General features: G+C 37.6%; 1 pseudogene; it reads right to left on the bottom strand.

Moving 5' to 3' along the window:
• Positions 1 to 278: 278 nt before the first annotated feature.
• LOC146547758 (uncharacterized) lies at positions 279 to 1,494 on the bottom strand (annotated as a pseudogene).
• Positions 1,495 to 6,867: the final 5,373 nt, after the last annotated feature.

Genomic DNA, 6,867 nt, shown 5'->3' with positions numbered 1-6,867 from the left:
TAATGAATAGGGATGGGTATCGTTTAGGTTTAATCCGATACCGGTGCCAAAACGGTACTTTTGAAACGGTGCCGGTGCTTAAACGGTGCACGAAACAGTGCTTAAAGAATAAAGAACACAAACTTTGTCCAAAAACCTCTTGTGTATTTATTTTTCCCAGTAATTTTTTTAAGCAAAATTATAACAAAGTTAGCCCTTTCTGTCAATAAAACATAACGTCTTTGGAACCAGTGCTTAAACAATTGAAAACACAAACTTTGTCATGAAACCTGTGATGTTTAGCAGTTTTTTTGCAAGAAGATAATCATATTAGCCTTTTCTGGAGCTATACGGCATCGCTCTTGGCTGATGGCATGCCCAGCACAAGAGAAAACTCTTTCAGAAGGCGTTGATGAGGCTGGGACACACAAGTATTTTTCTGATAGGCCAGATAAATTGGGGAGTGTATCCCTCTTACTCCACCACCAGGCCACGGGGTCTTGTCCAGAGGTAATTCCTGGCAGTTTTTTGTATATTTGAAGCTCCTTCTGTACCTGCTCTGTGATTGAGGGGACTCTACCCGCTTGAGAAGCAGCCTGTTGAAGCTCTCTGTCTTCATCCTCAAACAGCTTTTCTAAGGGTGACTTTTGGACCTTACTTAGCTGAAAAACAACAAAAAAAGATGTGTGAGATTTGCAAAATAAATAAAGATCACTTTTAGAATGTAGTGGTTGTGTTAGAAAAAATCTGAAATTACATATTTTTCTGGCTTGTCCATGTCAGCATCATCCACCTCGCTGTGTGCTTTGGGGTCCTCAGTGGGAGGCTATGGACACACAGATAGTAAAAGAGCATTCCTTCAACATAGAAACTACATCATGATGCAAAAGGACAAGATTGTACACACACAATGAAAATACCTGCGCAACTGCTGCTGCTTCTCCAACCTGTCCCAGATGTCAGTAGCTGCCTCACCATCTAGCCTGCCTTTAAAACGTGGGTCCATCATCGTGGCCTCCTTCAGAAATTTCTGAAGGTTTTTATCCTTTAAGTAAAACAAGATATAACATAGGACCTGATACTGAAAAAAGGTAACCCTATTTTTCATGCGCATTGACATTGTCTGCAAATACCTGATATCTTTTCTGCAGACTACCCCAGACTTTCTCTTTTATTGAAGAGGTGAAAACACTGTCTTCATCACATCGTCTGAAATGTGCCTCCAGCTTGGCCAGGATGGGGATGATTGGGCTGCATGTGGGTGACTTGTCACTTGAGACACACATGGTTGACGTGTACAGGACTTGCATGCACTTAATAAACTCCTCTGCCTTGATTAAATCAGTGTGCGTGAACCTTTCTAGCCTGTTGAAAAATATTCACAATGTTAAAGGTAACTGACGTAATTTAGCTCTTGCAAGTGATGCTCATGTCCTTCTCCATAGGCTTCCTCAGCCGTTGATCCAGAGCAGCTGCCTGGATTGCATCAAACTGCTCCATAAATCTCTCCACCATTAGGAAGAGAGAATTCCAGCGCGTCTTAACGTCAAGAATTACATTATGCTCTGGCAAATCTAAAGCACAGATAGACACAAACATATTTTAAATTACTATAAAAAAGGTAATATGAATAACAATACATCTTGATATGTAACTGCATGCGCTACTTACCCAGGATTCGCTGCTTTTCTCTGAGCACAGTTTTGCTCAAGGATGAACGTTTGAGCCACACCACAACTGAATGGATTTTGGCACACCAGCTGGAAACTGCAGGAATGTCATACACCTTTTGTGCGGCCAGGTTGAGGGTATGAGCAAAGCATCCCACTTTTAAAAAGTCCAATTTTTTCAAAGCAACATCCATGTTGCAGGCATTATCTACAGTGGCAGCAATTATTTTCCCTCCCAAGTGAAATTGCTCCACAACGCTTGATATTTCTTTAGCGACAACTGGACCTGTTTGTGACTCATAAACTGCTTCAGTGCTGAGCACATTCTGCTTCATTTTGCCTTTGTAGATGTAGTGAACAGTCACTGTGAGGAAATGGTCCTGAGCAATACTGGTCCATCCATCACAGGTGATAGCGACCTTGTTAACCTGTGCCAAATTGAATTTTCAGTCCATTTCTTGGTATTTGGTATAAGGTTGACATTTTCTAACCATTTCCCATCCTTAAAAACTGCTTCTTGACAGCCACCCTTCCACTAAGACTACCTGTGAGAAGGCAAACATTAGATGGATCAACTCAAGAACCATCTCTCAGGTCCTTTGTGAGGTATTTGCTGGAATTTTTTGCCATTTCTTAAGGACATGACTTTCAGATACTGTCCATCTGCTAAAGACCTGCCAGTTCTTCGTTTGTCCTTCACATGTCCAACTCTCCCAAAATTTTTGAAGGAAAAACACTGTACATCATGACGAGATATTCCAAGTTTTCAGGTAATAGCTCTTTGGGAATCACCTCGTTGGCACAAAACTACTATTTTATGGATGGATTGGCTTTGGCGTGTTTTGGAGATCTAGCTAAAGAAATGGCAATAAAGTACGTTTTGTTTCGGGTTTTTTTCTGTGACAGGCTGCTAACAGCAAATTGTCTAAAGATATTATTTAAATATGTTTATTTGCTAAGTTGCCTTTATGAGTAAATTCCTATGTGTAGTCTGCTTCAGTGACTTGTCTTAAGCGGCTTAATAAACAATAAAAAATCTGGAAATTGTCAGATAAAAGGCTTAGACTAAAAACTTGTGAAAAAAGCAGCTAATATCCGCAGAAAAACTTTGAAAGACCAGGAATCCTGAAGAAGTATCGCTTTAAAAATTGCCCTTCAAAAATTACAATACATTCTCACTCCTTTGAAGCAAAATATAAAGAAGTTTGGTGTAACTTAAGACTTTTGGACACTACTGTAGAGTTCAAAGAAACAAAACTTAATGAACCAGCTGATCTTAATGCATGCCTAAGGCTTTAACCTGTCACCATACATCACTGATTTGACTTATCGCTTCATGTCTGTTGCAGTGGCTTTTTCAGACATGTAATTTTCTTTTAATAAGGAACTAATGTTGAACTAATGATTTGTTCAGTCACATATGTCATTAAGTACGGTCAGTTCAGTTTGACTGATATGCTCCAAAAATCTTGACATTTACTTGGTAGAAAAATAGGAGCTCCCCTATACATTAGTCATTTTATTTTATTTTTCTTAAATAAAAATGTGAAAGCTAATCTTTCCGTCTGCATTTGAGCAAGGACTGAGAAACATGGGTATAAGATAACGCAGATTAGCAGTTTTTGCTGTCAAAAAAAGACCAAATATTAAGAAATAATTCTACATATTATCTGTTTTTAACAAGTAAAAAAAATAAAACTGCAAGTTCATAACATCTGCTACTTTCACTGCAGACGTCATTATATTACCGTCAACTGGCTGGACAAACATTCTGTGTCCTCCTAGAGACACACAAGCATGGGGGTTTTTAAAACCTTAAGAAGAGGAGATATAAATAACCTTCTCCTTCAAAGGCAGCATGATTACAGTCTCGCTCTTTAAACCCTCACCCCTTGGGGTCCTAATGAAGAGGATGAAATAGCCTTGAACCTATAGTGATGTATGGCTACAGTCCTCGGTCCAATCAATCGATTGAGATTCTTCAGTTTTGTACTTGTGATTGTGAACAATAACAACAATAAAATCTCTCACTCTCTCTTTATTTGTTTTTGTTTTTTTACTTTACCCACTTCAATCGATACCGCTTCTTCCCCCCCTTGATGCCGCCGCTCCATTTTTTGTTTTTTAGGAACCAAAATGGAACATTCCCCCAAAACACTTTTTCTTCTTGCACTCTCTCAGCAAGTACTATAGTACTCTGTGCTTTTCTCTTCTTTTTTTGTGTATGTTACCCTTCAAGTCTCATTGAAGTTAAACGTGTAATTGTTTCTCTTTTCAATTCAAATCTGCATTTACTCATTTGGTTTCTGCTCTAAAATAAGATCTGCTATTTGAATCAAGTGACATCCTCACATAGTCATTTATATGCCTAAAAATATATTTTAAATTATTCATGAACTCTAAATAAAGACATAAGAATGAGGGAGAAACTTTAAATTTATTTTGAGAAAGACAGGAGGCACAGGGCAGACAGTTTTTCAATATCAGAAATACCATCTTCCGCTCATTAAAAACTAACACCCAGCCTGAGTCATCAAGTTGAAGACTGAACTCAAAACTACACAGCCTTCATCATTGGCAGGCAGTGAGTTTTTATATTCTTGCACGTTTTTTACCATTTGCCAGGTTTCATTTTAAACAAGAGAAATCAAACACATTTTAGTTTCAGAGCCACATACACAATTCGATCTTAAATAAGCCAAACCACTAAAACTGTAGATGAAGTACACTGGGAAAATGTTCACATTTAGTAAATTATCCATTTAGAAAATTTATCTTAACAAAATTAGGTGCAACAACACATGACAGTTTTTTACGATGAAATACCAAATGTAGAAAAAACCCACCAGAATTGATACTTACACAATTGATGCGGGCTTTGTTTTGCAATTAGAGATAATTTCTGTTGGTTAAAAAAAGGACATTTTTCTATGAACTAAGGACACGCAGTAGAAATATATGGAAATCCGTAAAATTAGAAAAATTACTGCCAGCTCATGACTACCACTTCTACCATTTTAAAAAGTTTTCTTTCATTAGAAAACAGAAAATGTTCTGTTAATTTACAGAAAGTGTCCTGCTTTCCACTAAAGACCAACAGTAAAAATAAAAAATGGCAAAACAACAAAAACAAACAAACAGCAATAACAAAACAAGCAGGAAATCTGTACAATGAAATATTGGAACCAAAGTTTCATAAAAGAAAGAATATCTGTTTTAAATAGAATATTTTTTCAGTAGAATACTAATAGTATGGGGTAGTGTCTTTGTCATGACAAAGGCCCTATAACTAATCTTGATTCATGAAATTAACAGTTCGCATTCTGATGATGCGATCCAGCGGGCCTGATTGGACCTTTTGGCGACCTGGTTCTGGCTCTCACACCGTGTGTTTAACACACCTTTTTTTAAAACACCACTGTTTACAGTGTGACAGGGATTGTTTCACGCTCATTTCAATGAGAATGGTGTAAGTGTTTGTGGTACAGTGCGGAGGAGGAGGCAGGAAGAAAAGAGAAAAAAAGGGGACACCAGCATTAGCACCGAAGAGATGAGGGTATTGTTTTTCCCCCTAAATATACAGAATTCAGCTTCCTGTGCTGAACGCAGACACTCAGAAAGAGGAAAAAAGAGAGAGAATGACATAACCAGGCCTTAGAGAGGCTTTTTTTCCTCTCCTAGTGTTACAAGCATTTAATGCCCTCTTGCTGTCAGTGGGTAAACTACAGTGACTGCACACGTGACCACAGACATTATTGCTCTATTATATGGAGGAGTAATTTGGTGGCTACTCTAAACAGGCATCTAGTTGAGTATTTGAGAATAAATTACTTAATCTTGTGGATATGTTTGCTTTTTTGATGGTGATGCATCCTGAGACAGGATTAAGGATCTTCTTCATTTAGCAATTTCAATTTTTTTGACACATCTCCTTTTATGGAGGGATAGCTAGCCATGTCTTAGCCAATAAAACGTATTCACACACAGAGCTTCACAGTTTAAAATGCCTTTTTTAAATATATATTTTAATTGTATTGTTTGAACATGTGATATAAAGGGTGCCCCTTAATATATATTATTGTTACTTATTATAAAAGTCTATTGACCTCATTTTCCAGTAGAAATCCTTTTTGTGTGACTTCCTTATTCATTTCATCAAATTCCTTTTGACATATTCTGTTCAAGCTTTAAAAAAGTGAAACTGAAAAAAAACAAACAATAATGTAATTGCGAGTCACCCTGTGTCAAAAATCACTTCACAGTTGCTTCCAGTGCAATTTATTTATAGTCATTTTTCTGCTTTAGTCCCTTAAATATTACATTTGCATAATGTAGTGCTCTCAAAAGTTGTTGCAACAGAATAAAATTAAATGTTGTCCTCATAGCATGCTCTCTGCTCCCATAATGTAATGCCTCACCTTTGACGTTGTGAAAATTACAAATGTGTTGCACAGCACCTGTCAGCGGTGTAAAGCAATGAAAAATCATAATTGTAGTTTGGTTTATTACCCAGTTTGGAAATTCTCATTGTCAAAGACAGACAATAAAAGACATTACAATGACTAAAATTAATTTATCAATGGTGTGGTCTGAATAGAGATTGAAAATATGACGTCATTTCCAGGGTAAAACCGCAAAGGCTTGTAGGTATGAGTGGCAAGTGGTAGTAGCGCACGTAGGCTTTCACATGAAAACAGTCACACAGCAATAAAAAGAAACACAAAGAATGGCAAGAAGCTGTTGTATTATTAACTGCAATAGCTGGTCACATGACAGCCACGGGAAGCTGACGGGTAAAGAGATCAGTTTTTATCAGATTACGTCGTGGAAGAAAAATTGTTCGAGCCATGTTTCCGAAGTAACAAAGAGCCGACGGATGGCCTGGATTGCAGCCATTCAAAGACCAAATATAACGTCCCAGAACACTCCAGCTCACAGGTTAGTCTGCTCCAAGCATTTACACAAAGGTAAGTCTTCTGTTGTAGTTATTACGTAATTTACCATAACATAATTGTTGATGTAGGTTACAAATAAGTCTTATATTGATTTGAATTTAATTCGTTGCGCTATGCTGCTTTGTTCACTGTGGCTTTGCGGGCCAATGTTTGTTGTGTTTTGTAGGAAAACCAGCCTACAAAATGCTGGAATGCGATCCAGACTGGACACCCTCTATCAACCTGGGTCACACCGAGTTTAAAGCTGCTACCACAGCGAGATT

The sequence above is a fragment of the Mchenga conophoros genome, linkage group LG23, assembly GCF_057382185.1.
Source record: "Mchenga conophoros isolate Kocher_MC1m ecotype Shallow Benthic linkage group LG23, M_conophoros_male_GT1.1, whole genome shotgun sequence".
NCBI classification, from domain to species: Eukaryota; Metazoa; Chordata; class Actinopteri; order Cichliformes; family Cichlidae; genus Mchenga; species Mchenga conophoros.
This window is presented reverse-complemented; position numbering and strand designations above follow the sequence as displayed.